The sequence below is a fragment of the Chenopodium album genome, chromosome 20 (assembly GCF_948465745.1).
Source record: "Chenopodium album chromosome 20, dcCheAlbu1.1, whole genome shotgun sequence".
NCBI classification, from domain to species: Eukaryota; Viridiplantae; Streptophyta; class Magnoliopsida; order Caryophyllales; family Amaranthaceae; genus Chenopodium; species Chenopodium album.
The window spans coordinates 30863431-30890194 of NC_137853.1; the positions used below are offsets into that span (position 1 = coordinate 30863431).

Sequence of the window (26764 nt, forward strand, 5' to 3'; positions counted from 1 at the left end):
ATGTCTCGATGTATTTTTAATGAAATCGCGTATATTGTTGAATGCTTGCCTTCATTGCGTGTTTGCACCGTTCCCTATACCTTATTGCTTCCCTTAGTGTTTGTGCTTAGGTATTTGAAGTCTTGGATTGCAAAGAAGAAGCCAAGGAAGCATGAGAGAAGAATCGAAGAAAGCAAGGTGCAAGGGCGCAAATAATGTGCGGGCGCGCATCCCTGTGAGAACCCGCGCAAAATTGGCGAAATTGCAGAATCGAGGCAGAAAGTTTTGCGCGGCCTGTGCGCGACATGTGCGCGGGCGCACACCCACACCGCGCGGGCGCGCACACCCAAGCACAAGCCGCGCAACCCACAAATGCGCGGGCGCGCAGCTACTTTGCGCGGGCGCGCAGGCTGCTGCGAGGGAGCGCAGGCCGCTGCGAGGGCGCACAGACCGCTGCGAGGGCGCACGCGCGGGCGCACAGCTACCATGCGCGGGCGCACAGATCCTTGCGCGGGCGCACAGCGGGTCCTGTTCAGCGTTTTTGCGCGATTCTTTATATATTGCGAGGCTTGTTTTGTAGAAAAGAGAACTTCATTCTTTTTTTTTCCCTAGTTTTAGGAGAGCTTCTCTCTCTAGGTTTAGCTTAGGATTAGAGTAGTTTAGAGAGAGAAAGTGAGGGTTTCACCATTGTTGAGCTTGGATTTTGAAGAAGAAGATTGATCATCTTGTTTGTAGACTTTCATCTTCAATCAATGAGAATCTCTAACTCTCTCTCCTCTATTTTTATTGTTTTATTTTGATTATTGTTTTTGTTGTTGGTATTGCTTGTTAATCATGTTGATTCTTGATTATTTGTTGATTAATCTTGTTGTTATCATGATTAGTGAGTAATTTCCCCATTAAGGGGATGGTTGTGGTGTAGTTGGATCTTGAGAATGTTCAAGGGTTTGGAATTGATTTATTGTGATTAAAGTCTTTATATGCTTGATGTTCTTCAATCTACTTGCAAAATGCATGTTGTTAGTTGATTGGGAGTGAATCTTTGCTAACATGAAACGGAAGTTGACTTAGCTAAGTTCATTTATATCGATTGTTATTTGATAGTACCTCCTAGTATATGGTTCTAATGTGGAAACATAGAGGCTATGTTAGGAGAAGCTGATTAGCCCCGGAAGGCGGTTAGATTGGACCTTACTTCGATATTCGAGCATGTTTAGTTCATAATTAATTCAACTCCTATGCCTTTGTTTATGTTCAAGTGAATGCTACTCCTAGACCATTTCCCTTAATGTTTTATTTCTTGTTTTAGCACATTTAGACTTTAGTTATTTTTCTCCTATTCCGGACTAGCTTAATTGTCGATAACATTTGGTGGTGTTTATCCGTTCTCTGTGGTTCGACCCCTATGCTTGCCTTATACTCGTATTAGGTTTGTTTAGGTTGTATAAATTGTATTTGATCTAGGTGTAGTCGTTTGACGACGCGATTATTACCTTGTCAATTACAATAATAAATAAAAATAATTCCCATGGTTTCCCAGAGTTTGGAAATGAATTATTGGAATATTTGAGTAAAAAATGGCTCATTGGAGTAGTGATATGAAATGAATGATTTGGTGACGAAAAGAGTTATTTGGCAGTAAAATGAATCATTTGAGAAGGAAATGAATATAAATTTTATTGCTGAATATAAATTTTATTGCTGAATAAGGAAATGACTGGAAAATAAAAATGAATTTAGTTCGAATAACCTACGCAAATCAATAGGTTTATTGACTCACTGTTGCCCTGCCACTTATTACTTTACTGGAAAAGAAATAACTATGACTGCGGAAAAGAAACTAGAAATCCTATAAAGAAGCGAAACAACAAAAATCTAGTCCTTTCGAACATCATCCTTCTTGTCTTTTGATTGTTTGTAGCTTCCAGGATCGAATTCAGGGTCGTCCTCCTCCTCCATTGGTTCAGGTGTCTTTGGATTTTTCTCTACTTGAATAAACTCTTCATCTTCCTCGTCGTCAGATGAGATGTCAATAATGACTAGGGTTGGGGGTGGATTTCGATTTGAGATTTCCATAATATAACTATCAACAGTATGGTTACTCTCATCCATTAGTTCTCCTTCCTCTTGTCCTCTATTCGCTCCAGGTTGATTGCCCTGTGATGGGGAAGTGTTTCCTGATTGGCTGCTCGTAGAAGGGGAATTATTCCCTGCTGGGTTATCATAATAATAATTTGGATATGGAATCTGTAAGAGTTTGCAGTGATATTTCTCAACTTGAACGAGGTAAGAAATCAAGTATTTGTAGTTAGGGTACCACTGTCCATAATAGTCTTTATATTTAGAATAATTGGGGATGTCCTCAGGCAAGTAGAAATTAGAAAACTTTGTCTTGACAGCAAGATACGGGGGTTCGTCAGGAAGACAGTGAATTATCATGGCTGAAACACGATCAGGAAGATCATACTGCTTGTCTCCTAGGACATCACTCAAGTGTAAACAATAAAAGTGAATTTTCTTGACATAATCAAAGGGATGTTCATAGTCTTTCTTAATTAGTGTTCCAATTTGTGAGTTTTTGTTAGGAAAGATTGGCATCCTGTTAAGGAAAAGGTTTAGAAAAGGATTCCTTTCCCAAAGAAAATAAAATAACACAGTTCTTGCATGAATTTAGGTTCAATGTTCAATCAAACAATCTTACGTATTTCTAATCACATAATTACATGCTTCCACATCATCCAATTCACATGATCAAACATCACAACCTAAATATCAATGCATACAAGAACATGAATAATTCTAACTTATATGCCCTATATTGTTTCCTACCCAAGCTCACGATCATGCTATTAAAAATTTTTAACACATAATTCATACCGTAATCCTTTGCTTACCTGCAAAACGAACAAACTAAATTTTTTTTTTTTTAACTCCCTTTTTATTTAAAATTTTCAAAAATTAGCCTAAATAAGGCAAAAATTTTCGGCCCAAACCGAAAAAATTTCGGACACCCAAATAATAAAAAAAAAATCGGATTTCTCCATAAAAAAAAAAATTCAGACCTTTTTCCCAGAAAAAAAAAAATTCTGTCCTCTTAAAAAAAATAAAATAGAATAAAATAAAACAACACACTTTTTAAAATTACTCATTAAATAAACACTTGGCCAGGTTTAAAACAAAATACTTTAAAACACGTTTTTGGCTTTAGTGGTAATAAAAATCTCAACCAAAGCTCCCAGATACCACTTTATAACACCCTAGAAATTCCTTTCCTTAAAATACATGTTTTGCTCTCTTTTAAAATACGAAATAGGAAATTCTAAGACATTACAGACACCGTGATAACGGCTAAGGCAATTATCAAAGACACACATCGGAAGACTCACTTTAAAACCATTCAAAACAAGTCAACTTTTAAAAGTCAAATCAAACAAAAGTAAAGTCAAACCAAAGTCAAACGAAGTCAACCTACAACTTGGAACCATTGTAGGCCCTTTTCAAACCCAAAACAAATATTAAAAATCATTGCGTTAGTCTCACAAGCAATTATATAATAACAAATCAAATAAAACACATCATATTCTTGAGGAAACTAAACAAGGTTCGCTCTTCACTCATGCCCATCATGAATATGCTCCATCACCTGAAAAGCTTCTCTTTACTTTGTCCCCACTACTCGCCATTAGAAATGGGTCGTTGTAGGGCCAAGATACAGACAAGGCCACACAAACATACAATACACACAATCAGCAATGCTAAGTACATAAGCGTAAATGATTCACACTAACATGCATATATCCTAACAACACACAACTTACCTTGTTGCCCCTGTTTACAAACATACAACACACATTTCATTCAACAGACATTTCCATTGCTTTATTTAATTTGATTACACATAGAACGGGTTTCCCCCTAACCTGCCCCAATAAAGGGGTACTAACACGAGAGCTAACCGTGCCAGTATAAAAGAACCACTCGTAAGTGACGAAATTCCTACGCATAATAATAAAAAGGAAAATACAGCGTCCTGTACTCCCAGTAGAAGATATGGTTAACCCCATAACTCCCCCCATATGTTCATACTCGAGGTATATACGTTCCAAGAGTTTTGGTGCATAATCTCTTTCACTTTACGTTGTTTACATATTTTAGACTTGGTGATGACTCTCAATCCACAATACAATCAATCATCATAAATCATTCAAGCAATCAAACATACCAATTTAATTCTTGAATAATTAGTGACCACATTTAATTTAATGTTGAACCCCTTTTGAACTACCTCGGCGTTAAGTAACACCTTAAGCGCATAATGCACCACAAATCCTATCTCTCGGTGTTTAGAACACCTTAAGTGCATTTAAGCACCAAAATATAAATTAATCCTCGTGTACATAGACACTTAAATAGCTCCTTTCCCATGCTTATAGCATCAATAAAAATTATATGAACCATAATAAAATTCCCTTTTCATACTCCAAACTAAATTAAACCTTTAGTTTAATCAAACATGCTCTTGATCATGCCAATAATAAAAGTGTGGTCCATATTCAACATGCCATCATAATTAATTCCAATCAATAATTCACGTCAAATAATTCATGCTTTACAAATCAATCACCAAAATCAATCCAACCAACAATTCCATCCAATACCTATCATGATACTAACTTGGAATTAATTAAACAAGTCCTAACATGCTTCTACACACTTAAATAATTACCGAGTACGCGAACGTACCTCGAATATGATCTCAAAATTGCCACGACTACACGAAATCACTCACTTGGAAGCCTCCTACAACCCAAAATGACAGAGAGACATTAATACCTAATTGTAATAAATTTCCAGCAATATATACACTCTTTAAAACACTTTTAAAACTTCAAAAACATGCTGAAAATTAATTAAAAAATCTACTTTTATTCCCAATTAATGGGTAATTAAAATCCTTTCAAGAAAACTTAATTCTAGCCTCTACATAAAAATTCTAGCATTATAAAAACTCTTAAACTCGCTGTAATTTAGTTTAAAAACACTAAATTCAATAGTTTTAATCAACCACAATTAAATTCCACCAATAAACATCAACTTAGAAACCTAGGGTTTATCAATTTAGGGCTTTTTATTCAAAAACTAAATCTGAAAATTATATACATATTAATCATTGTTAAAACATCATAAAATTATCACACACACCCAATTTCAATAATTAATCAAAGCAGGGTTAATTTTAAAACAAAGAGAAGAGGATTTTTTTTTTTTTTTTTACACAACCGCACGGGGGAGGGGGCTGCTGCCGCCCTCCACACCGGCGGCTGTTGTCGGTTGATGCTGGTGGCGGTGGCTGGCCGGTGGGAAGTGGTGGTGGTGGTGGCCGGCCACCCTAGTGTGGGTGTGTGTGAGTGTTTGTGAGGGAGAGGGGAAAAATTAAGGGAGAGAGAAAAATAAGAGGAGAGTTTACCTTTGGGTATTCTCCACCTTGGGCAAAGTTTAATTTGCTCATAAGATGGGTATTTATACTCCCTCTCAAAACCCTCCTAACTTAATTTCCCTATATACCCTTAATGATTCCTATTTCCATTCAACTTGGTATTTTGACTTTCATAAAATCCTTTTGACTTTAAAACTCCTTTATAAATCCAAAATGTCCCAAAGCTTCTAAATTGATTAAATAAAATATTTCCAAAACCATATAAATATATAGAAATGAGTTTTTAATTAAAATAAACCTTTTAAATTATTAAAATACCATAAATAATTCATTTCAAATTATTTAAATACGACATAAAATAATACTTTAATTTAATATACGTATAAAAATACGGGGTATTACAGCGCGGGTGTGCAAAGTAGGAGGAACGCGCGAGTGCGGTTCTAAGGCTTCCAGCATCAATGATCATGTTTGAGATCGACGCGAAGCATGCTTCAAGGGTAATTTCTATATCCTTTTATGTGTTTATGCATGTTTAAGCTTTAAGTTAATTATGCTAGTTTGTCGTAATTATTTATGCATGTGGTCCGGGGCGGGGTTTGATTTCCGCACAGTGTTTCTGATATAGGGGTTTTCTGAAAGGAATAATGTCTTTCAAACAAGTGTATTATTCCAATAGAGGGTTCAGAATTAATTACAGAGTTAATTTTTCAGTGAAGTCAAGTGATCGAAAAGTCGGGCTAGAGGCCATCTCCGATCGGTGAGATTAATTATATTAATCTCACAACTTTCCTTTGACTGAACCCAATGGGTCACTCCCAAGCATGCAAACAAACTAAGGCGACGGATTAAGCCGGAGGCTTTAATACGTCGATAAAGATAATTCGTACTAGGACGTCGGATTCCGAGCTTAGAGTGTCGAAACCGAGCGTGGAACGTCGAGACGATTGTAGGAATCGACAAGACGGGAAAATAATTAAACAACACGTCATGCTAGGATCGCAAACCTAGCACAAGGCCTTGCCGCACCAATCAAGTAGGGGCAAGGCCAAACGATAGCCCAAGGCCTCGCATAGGCCTAGCATAGTACTGGCCGAGCATGCGGGGTTGGGCGTGCTATTGTAGCACAAGGCCAGCTGGACGCTAGCATTGCAAGCGTGCAAGGCGCCCAGCCAACGCTAGCATGCTGCGCGCCCAGCTAGGGGCCAACATTGCTAGCCGGGCTGGCGGCAAGGCAGCCAACAGCGCACAAGCAGCCCAGCAGGCATGCGATGGCCTTGAGGTGCGTGCTGGCCAGCCTAGCCAAAGGCACAAGGCCTTGATCGGTCTTGCCTTTTTTCCCAAGGCCTTAACCGGTCTTGCCTTGTTCTGATTGGAAGGAAGTTTGGCTTGGGAATCAAGGAGAGACTTGTGGTCCTCCCTTGTGGTCCTCACGTAACCCCTCCCTAGTGTGTGACAAGTGTTGATTGATTATTTTTTTGTGCATTTAATTTATTTTGGAATTAAATTGAATGCTAGAATTTCACCTTTTATGAAAGTCCCACATTGAAACTTTTCAAGGGAATGGGAGATGCCAAGTCTATAAATACTTAAACATGCCTTGGGAATTTAATTGTAAGAGTTGGACTCAAAAAAGGCATCTCCAATATAAACCGTGAGAAAACCTTTGGAGTACGTAATTCTCTTGTAGTCTTGTCGGGTATTAATCTAGCCACTAATCCCGGCCAAGATTGGGTGCGCAGGTGGACTCTGTTGGAGGAACCACAAGTGGGGTTCTTGCTTCGTAGTTATCGAGTGTTCGAGGTTCTTGCTCATGAGGTTTAAGCACGCGTCAAGGGTATGATCGCTTGTCTCTTTATGTGTTTAATGCTTTATTTATTATATGCATGTTAGTCGTAATTATTCATGCATGTGGTCCGTGGCGGGGTTTGGTTTCCGCATGGTGTTTGGAACACCGTAAAACCTAACAGTGGTATCACGAGCCTCTTGTATTTAATTTTTATGACTAATATTAATTAAGGGGTTTTAAAATGGATTCAAAAATTTGGATTAGCACCTATTTAATTAGATTAGGGTTTTGATTTTTATTGGATGGAAATGGAATTAGTGTTGTACTATGCTAACAAACCCGTATTTCGACGTATGAGTTGTTAATTTTGGGTGAAAAAGGCATTTTAAATCAGACTTTACCCACAAAGTCCACAAAAGTGGTTAAAAAATGGCTTCCAGAGGCAAAAATCCACCCAGAAACATGTTTTTTCGAGTGTTTTTTCGTTTAGAAAGAGAAAATTTTAATCTTTGTACCTTTAATAATTATGGAATATAATGATTGATTATGTGAGTGATTATGGCTTTAATCTAATGCAATTATACTCTTTTTAATGCATGAATTTGGTAATTTATGGATGTTTAATTTGGAGTGCTCAATATTTCACATTAACTTGAACATGCTTAAATTTTCAATTGGATTGCTCTAAGTGACTTGGTTTATGTTGGATTGTGATTAATGACCTCTAGAATGTTTAAAGATTTAATCTTTATTGGATGATTGATTTGGATCTTGACTAACTATAACCCTATATGAACAAACTTTAAATTTTAATGATTTTATTTGGAAATCGATTTGAGATTCATGTTGTTCATGTTTATGTTTGAATGTTGTTCTTCATTGGATGGTTTAAATATTCAAACATGTTGAGTCCTAATTAAATAAATTATTTTTCATTGGATGGTTAATTAATTTATTTGATTAGTTTGACAAATTCATAATTAATTTAATCATTGGATGAGTTAATTTAATTATGTTGCATGCCCTAAAATTTTGATTGTTTCAAAATATCCTAAAATTATTAAAGATTGGATCTTGTGAATAATTTTGGATGTTGCACCTACTTGAATTAATTTTAGTTGGACTTAAAATTGATTCAAATGCTCAAATTTTAATTCACAATTGGATTTGGAATTATAAAAATGTCACACGAATTTTTCGAGATTAAAATTCCTAAAGCTCGCACCAAAACAAATCTTGGAGCCATGTTTTGTGCACTCGGCCAGCAAGGGCTGCTCACGCAGCCCACATGAATGTTGCGTGGCCGAGCTATGCTTGTGTTTGCGGGTGAGTGTGGGCGAGATCATGGGCAACAAGGGCGGGGGTATGCGTTGCGAGTGAGTGTGCGTAGCCTGCATGCATAGTTGCAAGGAGTAGGGCTGCTAAGCAGCGCCCAGTGCTAGCAGCATGCTTGTGCGAGTGTTGTGGCATGCCATGATGCTAGGTAGCACCTAGCAAGCTAACGCGCAAGCAAGCTTGGGCTGCTAGAAGCACTAAGCAAGCAGCACTGGGCTGCCTAGTATACCTAGCGCCAGCAACCACGCATGGGATGCGTGGGATGCTGGCAGCACCCAGCCATGGCACCAGCGCACATAACTGACTAGGCTGGTAGGCAGCACCAGCAGCTACTATGCGGACTAGGTGTAGCATACTTGTGCTACGGCAAGCACTAGCTAAAGCTAATGCGAACGGCTCAAGGCCACTCATAGACCTCAAGTACTCGGTTTTGGTGAAAAACGAGGCATGGCCACGGTTTTTCTCATGATCGCGTAATTTTGACAAAATTGACTTGATTCCCTTAATTAAATTTAATTCGATTAATTTAAATAAGATGGATGCAGTTTTTAGTGGGAGCGTCTTTAATCGGTTTTAAGCATCTAAAGCGTTTTGTATGCTTTATGAGTGCGTTAGTTCACATAATTGGATAAGCAACTCGACTAGTTTTAATTAGGTATGTTAATTAGATTAACGACCTAAGTTAGTAACTAGTGCGCGCCTTATTAATACATGGCTTTGTGTTATTGCTTGTATTACTTGTAAATATTTGCAAGGGCCATTCACTTTAGAAGTGAATGGGTGAATGGAATATAAGAATGTTCTTATGCAGGTTTTTACAAAAGTGACTAGTATAGCCCGACTAGGATAGAAAATACGGATTGCGATCCGTTATGTATTTTTGTAAATCTAAATACGGACTGCGTGCCGTTAAGTATTTTTTTCCTTAGTTTATTTAGATTACTCCTAGTTCTAGTACTTGCATGCTTGATGTTGAAGTCTAAAGACGGCGTTTCTTTAAAGACGGAGCCAAAAGGTGCCAAGGTGTCCTTGAAGATTGAAGATTGGATAGATGCTTCAAGATAATTTTCAAGTGGTCATGCTAGTTCACTATGCATTTATATATCCATTTATATTGCTTATATCTTGATATTTAGATGCCTGATTTTAGGATTTCTCATGTTGAATGATTAATTAAGTTCACTTAAAACCGACATAAAAACCTTAAGTCCCAAATAATATTGAGTTAAAATTGCCATTCCAAAATGACAACTTACTAAAACTTCGAAAATCAATGGTGGGCTATGCCGAAGCAAGGCATCATCATTTTCTTAGGGAAGTGAGGTATGAGCTCTGCCAAAGTATGGCATCACATACACATTTGTTTTGGTTATACTCAACAATATCAGTAAGGGGTCCTTACATGTTATGGCAAACATGATAAGTCTCAAGAAGGCATTAGATGTGATGACTTATCAACCAAGAGTAGTTTGGAACTATTAGCAATTGGATTGCTTACCTTAAAATAATAAGTGTTAAGATAAGTCAAAGCATGCTTAATCACTTATTGATTTTTGGGATCTTGGAATCGTTTATTCATATGGGACAAATTCCATTTGAATAAAGCGTTAATAAGTTGATTGAAATTGCTAGTATTTCAAAGCTTATTATGTTATCTTAATAAATGGTGATACTTTCCACGTATGTTTGTATAATTCTATTCGAATTATAATGTTTCCAACGATTGGTATAGGAAATAGTTTTGAGAATGGTTGTCAAAGAAAAAAAAGGCATTTCTAAAATACAAACTCTCATAAATGACTTTTATGACTAAGTCTGAAAGGACGGTTGGACATCATGTATTCAAAATATTAGGTAGTTTTGATAAACATGAAGTTTTGAGTTAAAAACTCAATTTGTCAATAGTTGACAACCAACACCTCTTTTCGCTTCATGCACTAATAAGTAAGACTCATTAATGTAGTAATTCTAGTACGAATTAAAGGAAAAGAACTTTGTTTTACGGCGCATTAGATGCTTAATTATGCCCAACAAAGTATAAAAGTCAAAACACTTAAACAAGCGGTTCTTAAAGTTATGAGAAGACGTATGGAAAGAAATATAGGAAACAAAGAACAAAAGAAAGGAATTCGAGATTCCAATTCTACCTAAGAGTTCATGTTATCATAGTTAACTTAACAACTTATCTTCACAAGTATTGGATACTGCTTGTGTGTTCCACTTTTGAAGTGACCTCAAAACCATTGAAGTTAAGCTAAGTTATTGACTTACGACATTGGAATGAAGCAAGTGGTGCTACATCAACTTTAAGGTCATCTGGTTTAATTAAATACCTTTTAAAGCTAAGGCTGGAACAAATAATGGTTATTATGTTCCATAATTAGCAAACATTTTGTTTACATACAGAAAGACTCACATTCAAAGTAAAAGAATAATAGTTGTTGGTTTTATTTGAATGGCATGGTTGTTTAAGCCATGAGTCAATGATGCTTGATTATAAACAAACATTTCCTTAACATAAACTTACAAGGTTCAAGTCATGGACATGATTTGTGTTCCGACTATCTTTAGCAATGTCACATCAACAAGAACATAATCAAGGCTCTATTAAATAGACTCTTGAAAGTTGATCGATTCAGAATCATTCTAAGGCAAGCAAGTCTTACTTGTTGAAGCCGACAAGAAAGGAACTATTATGCTTGGTATAGACAATTGAGTCCGAAAGCTAAAGAGGATTCCATTACTTTAATGTTTTCACAAGAATTTGAATGAATGTGGCTATATTCATCAAATGTGAAACAAACTGGATCTTGAGTAGCTCAAAAGTTCAGTGAAGTAAAGAATCCACTTAGCAAGATATCAAAACGTCTAGATTAGATCGAGCATTGTTTGCTTAAGCCAAGAGTGATCATCCCAAGGTTATGAAATTAGAATTTCATAATCAGCTCCACAAAGAATATAGTATGTCTTGACGGAGACCTCGAAGCCATTTAGAAATGACTCGAACGATGATGGATCACATCCCTTCCTATTAAGTTCTTAAAGATATGCACCAATGACTAATGTTACACTAAACAAAATTGTCAAAGCTAAGAAAAGACACCATATTAAGTTATGGATAGAAATAGTTTCTAGCGTCTTTTCAAGTATTTTTCTAGGGCTCTTAACATCAGTGGGAGCTCATTGGCACAGTGGGAGCTAAGTGGCTCAATAAGGGCTAAGGTAGCTCAAGTGGGAGCTAACTGTTTGTTTCGCAATGAACTTTTACCCAAAGACAATATACATGTCTCTTTGTACGCATTCAAGTAAGACTAGGGGCATTACTTCCACAACCAAATTGAGAACATAGTACTTGTTGCTCTAAGTGGTGTCTTTCTGGAAAAGCAACATGTTTCCAAAACGACAAGTGGAAGGAAAATGAACTCGATGACCATCGAGACGAGCAACAAACTAGGACTGAGAATCTCGGAAGACTTTAGAAGGGCTTCATGAGAATGATTGATCAAGAATACTCAAAGGAATTTAAAAGTGCCTTAAGAGAATTCATTAATCATAAAACTTTAGAAGTGTTGGAGTACGTTTTTAAGGAGAAAACTAACAAATATGAAAATGTATATGCATATATAGCTACATTTATTGAAAAGGTTACAATTAAATTCACAGCATTGATTTTAATAAAACCTATTCACTAATCGGAATGCTTAAGTCTTTTTCGTGATTGTTCTAGCAATTATTGAACATATTGAATATGACAAAATAGATATCAAAACTGCCTTCCTAAATAAGATTTTGGAAGAGACTATGGACATAGTCTAAGGGTTTTGTTAATCTAAACAATGCTAGATTCGAAAGTGAGCTCAATAAATCAATTGATGGATTAAGGCAAGCGTGTAGGAATTGGAATATAGTTTCTCATAAAGTTAAAACAGGTTTGGCTTCTTGTGACACATAAAAATTCTTTTAGATAAGAAGTTTAGTGGGAGTAAAAGTTGATTTTGTAAGGTCAAACAAGAAGTTTACGAACTCTATTGTAAAATGAATATCAAATGCTAAATTCATAGATTTGAAAGTATTTTTCAATAATGGACCAAACTAAGGCGATACTTAGTACATAATGTGAATTAAGATCTATTGGATAAACTTAATAAAATATTTGAACGAGTAAAGGAATTTACCGTGTTAAACATGAAGGACTTGAAAAGGCTTTCGACCCATATGTATGAGACTAAGTAAATGTTTGAACTAAGTATAATCTAGGCAAATACTAAGTCAAACATGAAAGACTCTAATAGAGACTTTCAACCATATCATATAGCAAACAAGTTTAGCGAGACTAAGTGAAGCTTGATGAGCTAAAAGTCACATGAGTGGGATCAAATTGGGAATATTTCTGCAATTGAATCCATGATGTATGCTACGATACGGAATCGTCACATGACTTGCATGCTTGGAGCATGACAAGTATAAAATACCAATCGACTTGAATCTAAGTACTTGGTTAAGTAAGAGGATGAGTTCTTGATGCATGGAAACGAATATAATTTGAGTATCGATGTTACAAGCATAACATTAACAAGGTTTAGATCCTTAATAAGGAATACATTTATAAGAACGAACTTAGATGCGTCGTGGCTTGAGAATGGTAACTTGGACTTGTGTCCATGTGTAATGTGCGGAAATTTAAGGTAAATTTCATGGTCACAAATGATTAGGGTATCCCAAATCATTGTGAACTAGTTAGAGTAAAATCCAATCAAAGCATCATTGAAAAGTCTACTAATGTATATGTTGAGAGCGTTGTTGCCTTAGAGGCAATAAAAGGGAAGTTGTTCAATGGATAGTTCGTTGTTGAACTTTGAAGATTGTAGGTTGCCAAGTTGAAGGTTTGAAATCAAGAAAAATGAGTGGGAACTATCACTTGGGCAATAAATCCTAAATCACATGTAATCCATTAAACACTCGAATTTTATCATCTTATTATGAAATGTTCGATAATGAAGATGCTAAGATTTGCAAAGTAATGATAACAATTGCACAAAAGAAATCAAGCATATTAGATATGGGTGTGATTTCTATAAATGTTTTGTAAAGAGTATTACTCTTGAAACATTTAGGAAAAACCATTTATCATAAGATGAAACGTTGAAAAGTTTCATAGTGGAATAAAAATTTGCTTACTATTCCATAACAATTTAATTGTGGTTTAGAATTAAATAATGAGTCCATTCGATTTAACTATATTCAACATGGGGTATCAAGACAATGTCTTGGATAAAGAACACCTATTAAGTGAACGTTGAATGTCATATCAAAATTATCCTTAATAAAGGTCATTTAAAGGATGGACGATTAATGACCATGTGAGATTAGTGTGTAGTATGATTTATAGCACCGTTTCTTGTGCTACAAGGACATGAATGTCATAAATCATTTGCACGGGTACTGGTTTGGAACCATACCGGATTAAACTATGAGAATACTTTAAGAGATTTAGAATTGTCATAAGTATTGATTGCATTAAAGCTATCGATACCATTTCCTCAACCATGAGTATTGTAAGTTCGCTTGTTTGAGTAATAGTCTGTTTTGATGTTGTCAAACGTCTGCCGTAAAAGGGTACTATAAAGGAAACACTCTGGCGGCTAGGGCTCTTAGTAAGAGAAGCTTGAAAATACAAGATTGAGAATGTCCTCCTATTAACAATAGGAAATATGTCTTTGTTTTTGACAAGGCCTCTCAATGAGCGAGACTGCGAAAATGCATGGCCGTGCTCAGATGGATTTTTGAAATCATCGATACAAGACAGTTGAACTCGGAATTTCGAGAAACACTTCTGGACGTAATAAAGATGACGATAAATCTTACCTTATAGTTCACGAAGAGGCATTCAGTGACATAGGAAAATGGCAATACACATACAACACACTTGTCCGGAAGGACAAGTGGGAGATTGAAAGGAATGGTGTCCTTCGAACAAGTGTATTATTTCGATTGAGGGTTCAGAATTAATTACGGAGTTAATTATTCAGTGAAGTGAAGTGATCGGAAAGTTGGGCTAGAGGCCATCTCCGATCAGTAAGATTAATTATATTAATCTCATAGCTTTCCTTTGACTTAACCTAACGGGTCACACCCAAGCGTGCTACCAAACTAAGGCGATGGATTAAGCTGAACGCTTTAGTACGTCGATAAAGATAATTCGTACTCAGACGTCGGATTCCGAGTTTAGAGCGTGAAAACCGAGCATCGAACGTCGAGACGATTCTAGAATTTGACAAGACGGGAAAATAATCAAACAACACGTCGTGCTAGGATCGCAAACATAGCACAAGGCCTTGCCGCACCAATCTAGTCGGGGCAAGGCAAAACCGCAGCCCAAGCCCTCGCATAGGCCTAGCATAGTGCTGGCCGGGCATGCATGGTTGGGCGTGCTATCGTAGCACAAGGCCGGATGGACGATAGCACATGCTAGCATTGCTAGAGTGCTAGGCGCCCAGCCAACGCTAGCATGCTGCGTGCCCAGCTAGGGTCCAGCATTGCTAGCCGGGCTTGCGACAAGGCAGCCAGCAGCGCATAAGCAGCCCAGCAGGCATGCGATGGGCCTACGGTGCGTGTTGGCCGGCCCAGCCAATGGCACAAGGCCTTGACTGAAAGGAATGGTGTCCTTCGAACAAGTATATTATTCCGATAGAGGGTTCAGAATCAATTACGGAGTAAATTATTCAAAAAAGTCGAGTGATCGGAAAGTCGGGCTAGAGGCCATCTCCGATCAGTGAGATTAATTATATTAATCTCACAGCTTTCCTTTTTACTAAACCCAACGGGTCACACCCAAGCGTGCAACCAAATTAAGGCGACGAATTAAGCCGAAGGCCTTAATACGTCAAACAAGAGGATACGTACTTCGACGCCGGATTCCGAGCTTAGTGCGTCGAAGCTGAACGTCGAACGTCGAGTTAAATTCTAGGAATTTACGAGACGTACAAATAAGTAAAAAAAAATAATAAAGTTAAAGTGCATAGCCCTAGCCGCAAGCACCCTGCAGCCCACAAGGGCATGCGAGCTTGCGAGGGTAGCAGCAGCGAGCAGCTAGCTTGGCGCACCAAGTAGCCCGCATGCCAGCAGCTCACAGCAGGTCTGCTAGCATTGCGTGCCAGCAAGCCCGCAACAAGCACTAGCTTGCCAGAAACACTGTCAAGCCCGGCATGGCAGCCAAGCAATGCACAGCAGCCCAGCAAATGCGATGGGCTTGCGGTGCGGCTGGAAGGCCCAAGCCAAGCACACAAGGCCTTGACCGGCCATACCTTGGTGCCCAAGGATGTTGACCGGCCATAGCTTGTTGTGATTGGTGGGTTTGGTGGCTTGGGGAACAAGGAGGCCATGTGGCTCTCCCTTGTGGTCCTCACCTAACCCTCCCATGTTTGTGCCACTTGTTGTTTGATTATTTGTCATTGCATTTTAATTTATTTTACAATTAAATTAAATGCATTTTATTTCTCAACTTTGCAAAGTCCCACATTGATTGGAAATCAAGGGGATGGAGATTCTTCTCCTATAAATACCCAAGGCCTCCCTTGGGAATTGTTGCAAGAGTTGAACTATATACAAGGCATCTCCATTGAGAAAACCTTATAAAGAGATCCTCTTGTTAGTAGTATTAATATTACCCAAGTTTGGGCGCATGGGTGGACTACGTTGGAGGGGTCGCGTTTGAGGCTCTTTCTCCGTTCGTTAGTTCGTGCTCGTGCTAAGTGGAAAACATGCATCAAAGGTATGATCGTTTTTCTTCTTTCTCTCACTCTCTCTATTATTATGTGTTTATTACTTAATTAATTGCATGCATGTTTAGTTGCATTAATTTATAGACGGATCTTTGGGCGGGTTTTGTTTCCACGCGGTGTTGGACACTGCAAAACACTACAGCGGTATCACGAGCCGCGTGCATTTAATTATTGTGACTAATAATTAATTAGGGTTATTTAAATGGATTTAAATTTCTTGTTTAGCAACCTAATTAGATTAGGACCTCGTTTTTAATTAGATTAAAATCATATTTATGCTATTTTTGGCCTACGAACCCCGATTTTGACTCAAAAATAGTGAATTTTGGGTGCAAGCGACATTATAAATCCTTCTCTACCCACATAGTGGTTAAAAATGACCTTCTAGAGCCAAAATCCACCCGGAAAGTGGTTTTTCGTGGGGTTTTTCGTTTTGAACGGAAAAGTTTTAAATCTTTAAACCTTGATTAATTATGGCATGCAATTGTTGGATTATGTGTTTGATTATACCATTAATCTTCTGCAATTCTACACCTTATTAAGCATGTTTATGAAGTCATATTGGTTGCTTAATTTGGTGAGCTCTTAATTTCACATAAACTTGAAATTTCACATTCTTGCAAATAAATTGCTTGTAGTGTGAAAGGTTATGGTGAATGTGATTTTTGAAGCCCTTAAAATGTTAAAGATTCAATCTTTAATGGTTTAAATGGTTGAATCTTAACTTACTAAATTCCATAATGAAATTTTTTTTCATTTAATCATTTTTGAAGTTGATTAAAATCTTAAATGTTCATACTTGTGCTTGAAATATTATTACTCTTCATATTGGAAGATTGTAATGTTCATATGTGCATAAGTAAGTGTTGGATAAATTTTTTTATTGGATGATTATTTATTTATTCAACTGTTTTTTGTCAAATCTCATTATTAATTTATGTTGGTTGAATTAATTGTGAGAATAACCCTCAATTTTTTGTTGCATCAAGTTGAGCACAAAAAATAATTTAAAGAATGGTTCTTGAATTAATTTTGGTTTGTGCACTAAAATTGAATTTATTTAAGTTGGACTTGTTTTATTTTCAAAATTGCTCAATATTAATTCTAAAATCAATTTAGAATTTATTTTAAAGTCACACACAAAAATCGGAATAAAATTCCGAAGCATGAGCATGTAAATCGAAGCCTCGAGCTTCGAGCACCCACTCGGGCTAGCAGGGCTGCTTGCGCAGCTCGCATGTTGCTGCCGAGTTGGTGCGTGCATGCGTGTGCCCGTGTGCGTGTGGCTGCGAGCATTTGTGTGCGGGGAGGGCTAGCATGTCAGGCTGGTGACTGTGCGCCACACAGCCAGCAGAAAATGTTGCTAGGATGCCCACGGGAGCACCTAGCAGTGTTGCGTGGCTGGGGTGCGAGCAGCATGCACCATGCACCATGCCGCAAGCCCAGGGCTGCTAGGATGCAAATGGTGCTAGCAATGGTGTGTGCCAAGGCAGCCTTGGTGCACAGCCATGTGCGTGCGGCCAGCCATGCACGCCTTGCTTGGTGCCTAGCTAATCCCCTTGGCCCTTTGGCTCGGGAGCTAGGCACTTGGCATCGATTTTTGCGATTTTTGCGTTTTAGCATTTTAAGTAAAACGAGGCTAGGCCTCGGTTTTTCCATGTAATAGCAAAATTATTTTGACAAATTTTTTTTTTTTATCGGCTTAATTAATTTTAATCGGATTAATTTTAATTAAGTTGGATGTGGAATTTAGTGGGAGCTTCATTAACGTTTCGAGCTTAATTTAGCCTTATGCTTATATTATTGCGTTAGTACACATAATCGGATAAACACTTTGACTAGTTTTAATTAGGCGTGTTAATCGGATTAACCACCTAAGTTAGTAACTAGTATGCGCTCGTTTTGATACAGTTATTTGTATTGGTGCTTGAATTATTTGTAAAATGCATGGGTCATTCACTTTATAAGTGAATGGATGAATGGAATATTTTAGATGTCCTAATGCAGGTTTTACGAAATGGCAACTATTATGGCCCGACTAGGATAGCAAATACGGACTGCGATCCGTTTTGTATTTTTATAAATCTAAATACGGACTGCGTGCCGTTAAGTATTTTTGTACTTAAATTATTTAGATTAGTCCTAGTTTTTCTAGTAGTTGCATATTTGGTGATGTCTCAAAGACGCGTTTCTAAGAAGACGAAGCCAAGAAGATGCAAATGACGGCCTTGAAGATTTGAAGATTCAAGTTTCAAGGGGCTCATGCTAGTTTGCCGATGCATCTTTTTTATGCCTTATATATTTTGCTTATATATAATTGCGATATTAGATGAATGTTTAGGATTTCGAATGTTGAATGATTAATTTAGTTCACTTAAATCAACCAACATAGAAACCCTAAGACCCTATAAAATTGAGTTAAAATTTTCCATTACAAAATGACACTTAGCGAACTAATGAGAATAGTAATGGGCTATGCCAAAGCAAGGCATTACTACTTTTCTAGGGACGTAAGGTATACTAGGTATACGCGTTAGTTTTGGTTAAACTCAACGATATCGGTAAGGAGTCCTTAGATGTCGTGGCAATGGAGATAAACGTCAAGAAAGCATTAGATGCAACGTTTTATCGAACAAGGAATAGCCTAGAGCTATTAGCAATTGGATTGCTTACATTTAAATAATAAGTTTTAAGACATGCCAAAGCATGCTTAATCACTTTTTGATTTTTGGGGTCTTGGAATCGTTTTATTCTCGCCTAAAAGGGACAATTTTAAATGTGTGGATAAAACGCTTAATAAGATTAAAAGTTTGCATGTATGCTTTAAATTTCTTTCTTATTGATTTTATGAATGGTTTTTCATCGCAAATTCTTTCATTTGTAGAAAAATGTCTGCTACTAACACCAACAACAGCAAGTTTTCTCTCCGCTCAATTCTCGATAAGGAGAAATTGAATGGGACAAACTTCCTTGATTGGCAAAGGAATTTCCGAATAGTTCTCATGCAAGAGCTAAAGGAATACGTCCTTGACGAGGAAATGCCCGACACTCCTAATAAGGAGGTCACTCAGGCTGCCCTAAACCGATGGCATGCTGCCAATCGGGATGTTAAATGCATCATGTTGGCCACAATGTCTCCGGATCTCCAAAAGACTTTCTTTGAGAAGGAGACGCTTTTGAGATCATATCTGAACTTCAGAATATGTTTCAAGAGCAGGGCCGAACTGTAAGGTTCGAGACACATAGGCAAATCCTTGAGAGCAAGCTCAAGAAAGGAGAGCCCGTCAACCGTCATGTGCTAAAAATGATTGGATTATTTGAGAACATGGAGAGACTTGATGCGGGGTACTCAAACGAGATGGCAATTGACATTATTCTCCACTCGCTGCACAAAGGTTATGATCAGTTCAAGATGAACTATAACATGCACAACATGGAGAAAATCCTCACCGAGCTTCATGGGATGTTGAAGCAAGCCGAGCAAACACTCAAGGATGAGGGGAAGCATGATATGCTTAAGGTAAAAAAGGGCAAACCATTTAAGCGGTCGGGCAAAAAGAAAGGCTATAAGGGGAAGGGTAAGAAGACCTTTCCGCCTAAGTCAAAAGCTACCAAGGGCGACAAGCAAAAGAAGGTAGCATCTTCTCAATCCGATTCCGAATGTTTCTTTTGCAAGAAGAAGGGACATTGGAAACGGGATTTCCTCAAGTTCAAGGAAGAGAAGAAGAACGGCACCGTTACTTCTGCATCAGGTATTTTTGTTATAGACCATAACTTTACTAGCAAAGCTTCATGGGTATTAGATACCGGATGTGGCTCACACCTTTGTTCTAAAGCTCAGGGACTAAGGAAAAGTAGAAAGCTAGTGAAGGGAGAAGTGGAACTTCGGGTAGGCAATAGAGCAAGGATTGCGGCTGTATCCGTTGGGACACTCAGTTTGTCTTTGCCCTCCGAGCTTATTTATCATGTTCCAAACATTACTAAAAACATTATTTCAATTTCGGCATTGGACGCCAAAGGTTTTGAATTCCGGATAAGGGACAATAGTTGTTCGTTTTATCTTGACAATGTTTTATATGGTACGACACATTCAGAAAATGGTCTTTATGTGCTTTCACTAGACAAACAGGTTTATAATGTTAATGATACTACCAAAAGGGCTAAGACCAGCGAGTCGAATTAAACCTACTTGTGGCATTGTCGTCTAGGCCATATAAACATCAAACGCATCAAGAAACTCTTTCAAGAAGGAATTCTTGATTCATTCGACTTAGAGTCGTTTGAAAACTGCGAAGGATGCTTACTTGGCAAGATGATAAAACAGCCTTTCTCCAAGTTAGGAGAAAGGGCTAGTGACTTATTGGGCCTTATACATACGGATGTATGGGGACCAATGAGCACAACCGCAAGAAATGGTTATCGCTATTTTATCACATTCACGGATGGCTATAGTAGATATGGCTATGTCTACCTTATGTCGCACAAATTTGAATCCTTTGAAAAGTTCAAAGAATTTCAGAGTGAAGTGGAAAATCAGCTCGCCAAGAAAATTAAAACCCTTCGATCGGATCGAGGTGGCGAGTATTTAAGCTGCGAATTCGACGACCATCTGAAAGAACATGGTATTCTCTCAGAATTGACACCTCCCGGAACTCCTCAATGGAACGGAGTGTCCGAGAGGAGAAATCAAACTTTGTTAGACATGGTTCGATCCATGATGGGTCTTACCGATCTTCCTATCTCTTTTTGGGGACAAGCACTTCAAACCGCGGCACTAACCCTGAACCGCGCTACGTCAAAAGCTGTCGAAAAGACTCCATATCAATTATGGACAAAGAAACCTCCACGGTTGTCTTTTCTTCAGATTTGGGGTTGCGAAACATATGTCAAAAGACTCATGTCCGACAAGCTTGCACCAAAATCTGACAAATGTTTCTTTGTAGGATATCCAAAAGAAACTAAGGGGTATTACTTCTACAACCAATCTGAGAACAAAGTTTTTGTTGCTCGAGATGGTGTCCTTTTGGAAAAGGAGCATCTTTCCAAAATGGCAAGTAGGAGGAAAGTCGAACTTGATGAAGTTCGAGAAGATGAGCAACAAAGTCAAACAGACAATCAAAGTGCTTTGGAAGCAGCTGTTGAAAAAAGTCAGAGTCAAACTGACAATGCAAATGCTCAATCTACTACCCTGCGTAGGTCGCAAAGGCCAAGGTCTCAACCAGATAGATACCTAGGTATCGTCTTAACCGAGAATCAAGACATCCTAGTTATGGATGAAGAAAAGCCAGTGACATACAAACAAGCTATGACGAGTCCCGACTCTACAAAATGGCAAGAAGCCATGAAATCCGAGATGGACTCCATGTTTGAAAATCAAATCTGGGACTTGGTTGATTTGCCCGAAGGTTATACACCTATCGGCTGCAAATGGATTTTCAAATTGAAAACCGACAAAAATGGAGTTGTATATGAATACAAAGCTAGAATGGTGGCAAAAGGTTACAGGCAAATTCACGGGGTTGATTATGATGAAACCTTTTCACCAGTTGCATGCTTAAATCCGTCCGAATTATCCTAGCAATTGCCGCATATTATGATGATGAAATATGGCAAATGGACGTTAAAACCGCCTTCCTTAATGGGATTTTGGAAGAAACTGTGTACATGAAAAAGCCCGAAGGTTTTGTAGATCCAAACTATGCTGGGAAGGTATGCAAGCTTAAGAAGTCCATTTATGGATTAATGTAGGCAAGCAGAAGTTGGAATCTGCGATTCGATGAAGCCAATAGCAAGTTTGGTTTTATCAAGAATCTAGGTGAGTCTTGTGTTTACAAAAAGGTCAGTGGGAGTGACATCGCATTCCTTGTCTTATATGTCGATGACATATTACTCATTGGAAACAGCATCCCAATGCTGGAGTCTGTAAAGACTTGGCTTGGAAAGTGTTTTTCAAAGAAGGACTTGGGAGAGGCATAGTACATATTGGGCATCAAGATCTACAGGGATAGATCTAAGAGGATGATTGGATTTAGCCAAAGTACTTATATTGATAAGGTACTGGCATGATTCAGTATGGGTGAAGCCAAGAGAAGCCACCTACCCATGTCTCATGGCGTAACTCTCAGCAAGACACAGTGTCCGAAGACACTTAACGAGCGAGAGAGAATGAGTCAGATTCCACATGCTTCGCTTATTGGATCGATTATTTACGCCATGATATGTACAAGGCCAGATGTATCGTATGCCTTGAGAGCTACGAGCCGATACCAATCAGACCCAGGAGAGGCGCATTAGACTGCGGCCAAGAATATCCCAAAGTACCTGAAAAGGAACAAAATTAAATTTCTGGTCTGTGGTGGAAGTAAGGATTTGGTTGTTGAAGGTTATACCAACGCAAGCTTCTACACTGACAAAGACGACTTCAAGTCGCAATCAGGATACATGTTCTGTCTTAATAGAGGAGCGTTCAGTTGGAAGAGTGCTAAGCAAAGCACGACTGCAGATTCTACAACTGAAGCCGAATACTTAGCAGCTTCAGAAGCAGCTAAAGAGGCAGTTTGGATTCGTAAGTTCGTTGGTGAACTTGGTATTGTGCCCTCAATAAAGGGACCAATAGACCTCTATTGTGATAATAGTGGGGCTATTGCTTTGACCACAAAGCCAAGGGAACATCAGAAAGTCAAACATGTCATGAGGCGATTTCACATGATAATGGAATGGAAGTCCGAGGGTGAAATCAAAATTTGTAAGATTGGAAAGGACGATAATGTAGCCGATCCACTCACTAAACCTTTGCCTCAAGTGAAACACAACAAACACGTTGAGGCAATGGGAATTAGGCATGTCAGAGACTGGCTTTAATTTCCCTGTTTGTGTGTTTTAGTTAAGTTTTGAGATCTTAATTTAAAACACTAAGTTGAATCTTTCATTTATGGAGTAATTTTAATTTTTCGTAAATTATTATTCCATTTCTATTTAATTGTGGTTTAGAATTTAATAAAGAGTCCATTCGATTTAAGAATATTCAAAATAGGGTATCAAGACAATGTCTTGGATAAAGAAACACCTATTAAGTGAACATTGAATATCATATCGAAACCATCCCTAATCGAGGTCATTTGAAAGTAGGACGACTATTGACCGCGCGAGATTAATGTGTAATATGATTTATAGCACCGTTTCTTGTGCTACAAGGACAAAATGTCATAAATCATTTGCACAGTATTAGTTTGGAACTATACCGGATCGACCTATGAGAATACTTTAAGGGATCTAATAATCGACAAAAGTATATTACTCATTATGGCTATCGGAATCTCTTTCCTCAACCATGGGTATTGTAAGTTCTCTTGTTTGAGTGCTAGTCCGCTTTGATGTTGTCAAACGTCTGCCGTACAAGGGGATTATAAAGGGAACACTCGGGCGGCTAGGGAAACTTAGTAAGGGAAGCTAACAATGCAAGACTGGGAATGTCCCCTTATTAACAATAGGGAACATGTCTTTGTTGTTTATAAGGCCTCTCGAAGAGCGAGACTGTGAAAATGCATGGCCGTGCTCAGATAGATTTTAGAAATCATCTGCTTATTGACAGTCGAACACAGAAATCGAGAAACACTTTTGGACATAATGAGGAAGACGAAGAATCTTACCTTATAGCTCATGAAGAGGAATTAAGTGACATAGGAAATTGGCTATACACAAACAGCACACTTGTCTGGAAGGACAAGTGGGAGATTGAAAGGAATGGTGTCCTTCGAACAAGTGTATTATTCCGATAGAGGGTTCAGAATCAATTACGGAGTTAATTATTCAATAAAGTCGAGTGATCGGAAAGTCGGACTAGAGGCCATCTCCGATCAGTGAGATTAATTATATTAATCTCACAGCTTTCCTTTTAACTGAACCCAACGGGTCACACCCAAGCGTGCAACCAAACTAAGACGATGAATGAAGCCGAAGGCCTTAATATGTCAAACAAGAGGATACATACTCCGACGTCGGATTCCGAGCATAGAGCGTCGAAGCCGAACGTCGAACGTCGAATTAAATTCTAGGAATTTACGAGACGTACAAATAAGTCAAACGACAAATAATAAAGTCAAAGTGCATTTCCCTAGCCTCGTATCGGCCTAGCCATACGAGGGCTTGGCTAGCACATGCTGCCGCAAGCAAACTGAAGCACCAAGCAAGCCGCAAGCACCCAGCAGCCCACAAGGGCATGCGAGCTTGCGAGGGCAGCAATAGCGAGCAGCTAGCATGGCGCAGTAAGCAGCCTGCATGCCAACAGCTTGCAGCAGGCCTGCTAGCATTGCGCGCCAGCAAGCCCGCAGCAAGCACTAGCTTGCGAGGCACGCTGGCAAGCCCGGCATGGCAGCCAAGAAACGCACAACAGCCCAGCAAATGCGATGGGCTTGCGGTGCGGCTGGCAGGGGCAAGCCAAGCACATAAGGCCTTGACTGGCCATACCTTGGTGCCCAAGGATATTGACCGGTCATAGCTTGTTGTGATTGGTGGGTTTGATGGCTTGGGGAACAAGGAGGCCATGTGGCTCTCCCTAGTGGTCCTCACCTAACCCTCCCATGTTTGTGCAACTTGTTGTTTGATTATTTGTCATTCTAATTTTAATTTATTTTAGAATTAAATTAAATGCATTTTATTTCTCAATTTTGCAAAGTCCCACATTGATTGGAAATCAAGGGGATGGAGATGCTTCTCCTATAAATACCCAAGGCCTCCCTTGGGAATTGTTGCAAGAGTTGAACTCTATACAAAGCATCTCCTTTGAGAAAACCTTATAAAGAGATCCTCTTGTTAGTAGTGTTCATATTACCCTAGCCGGTAATATTATCCAAGTTTAGGCGCGTGGGTGAACTACATTGGAGGGGTCGCGTTTGAGGCTCTTTCTCCGTTCATGAGTTCGTGCTCGTGCTAAGTGGAAAACACGCATCAAGGGTATGATCGTTTTTCTTCTTTCTCTCTCTCTCTCTATTATTATGTGTTTATTGTTTAATTAATTGCATACATGTTTTGTTGCTTTAATTTTGCATGGATCTTTGGGCGGGTTTTGTTTCCGCGCGGTGTTGGACACCGCAAAACCCTACACTGATTGGTATTGCCTTGTTTCCCAAGGCCTTGACCGGTCTTGCCTTGTTATGATTGGAGGGAAGTTTTTCTTGGGGATCAAGGAGAGACTTGTGGTCCTCCCTTGTGGTCCTCACCTAACCCCTCCCTAGTGTGTGACAAGTGTTGATTGATTATTTGTTTGTGCTTTTAATTTTATTTGGAATTAAATTAAATGCTAGAATTTCACCTTTTATGAAAGTCCCACATTAAAAGATTTCAAGGGAATGGGAGATGCCATGTTTATAAATACCCAAGCATGCCTTGGGAATTAAATTGCAAGAGTTGGACTCGAAAAGGGCAACCCCGATATAAACCGATAGAAAATCTTTGGAGTACGTAATTCTCTTGTAGTAGTGTCGGGTATTAGTCTAGCAACTAATCCCGGCCAAGTTTGGGCGCTCGAGTGGACTCCGTTGGATGAAACACAAGTGAGGTTCTTGCTCTGTATCGGTCGAGTGTTCAAGGTTTTTTCTCGTGAGGTTCAAGAACGCGTCAAGGGTATGATCGCTTGTTTCTTTATGTGTTTAGTGCTTTATTTATTATTTGCATCTTAGTCATAATTATTTATGCATGTGGTCCGGGGCGGGGTTTTGTTTTTGCACAGTGTTTGGAACACCATAAAACCTAACATTTTCATAATCCTTAAGGGAATCCACAAAATCCTTTTCCAACACATGATGTACCACTCCAACCTAATGGCTCAATACATGGGCATCCTCCATAGTTGGGGCATGAACCTTTGCTCATACAAGTGGAGGAGATGATCCAAAGGGCAATGGGTCAAAATGGTGGTCATGTTAGGAGAGGAACCTGCAATCCATACCATGAATGGATTGATATGATGTACCCATTTTGAAGGGGATTTAAGGTTCCTAAATTCTCCCATCTCTTCTTGCCACGACAGTATTATGTCTGCTAAAGAACATTTGGTCATATTTAACTGTCAGTGTAGAGAGGCGGCGGACAACGAATTCCCTAATCTTAAGATGTTTTCTAGTTCACTTACTAGTAATGCATTCTCTTGTTTCACTCATCTCCCACCTAATTCAATCCAAAATTGGCAGGATATGCAAACACAATTCCTACGCCACTTTACTAGGGCTGAGGCTGGGTGACTATAGGTGATTTGGCTAACAATGTTCAGGAAAAAGGAGAATTAGTAGAAGACTACATTCTAAGATTCTAAAATGCTAAAATCAAATGTCACATAAACATACCAGAGTCAAAGTTTGTGTCTATTGTCTAGAAGTGTTTGTCTTTTCCTTTTAGGAAGAAGTTTGAAGGGCAATTTTTTCCTAATTTTATTGCATTATCTAGCAC

At 38.6% G+C, this 26764-nt stretch overlaps 1 long non-coding RNA gene across 1 annotated transcript in view; it reads right to left on the reverse strand.

Annotated features, from left to right (window-relative positions):
• Nucleotides 1–3477: 3477 nt before the first annotated feature.
• Nucleotides 3478–26764, reverse strand: part of LOC145597945 (uncharacterized) — a 90569-nt gene continuing 67282 nt past the window's right edge. Inside the window, exons 5-6 of the long non-coding RNA XR_014103464.1 lie at nucleotides 4723–4779; nucleotides 3478–3651 (exon numbers count right to left, since the gene is read on the reverse strand). This is a non-coding gene — a long non-coding RNA (uncharacterized LOC145597945). The remainder of the gene's footprint in view (nucleotides 3652–4722; nucleotides 4780–26764) is intronic.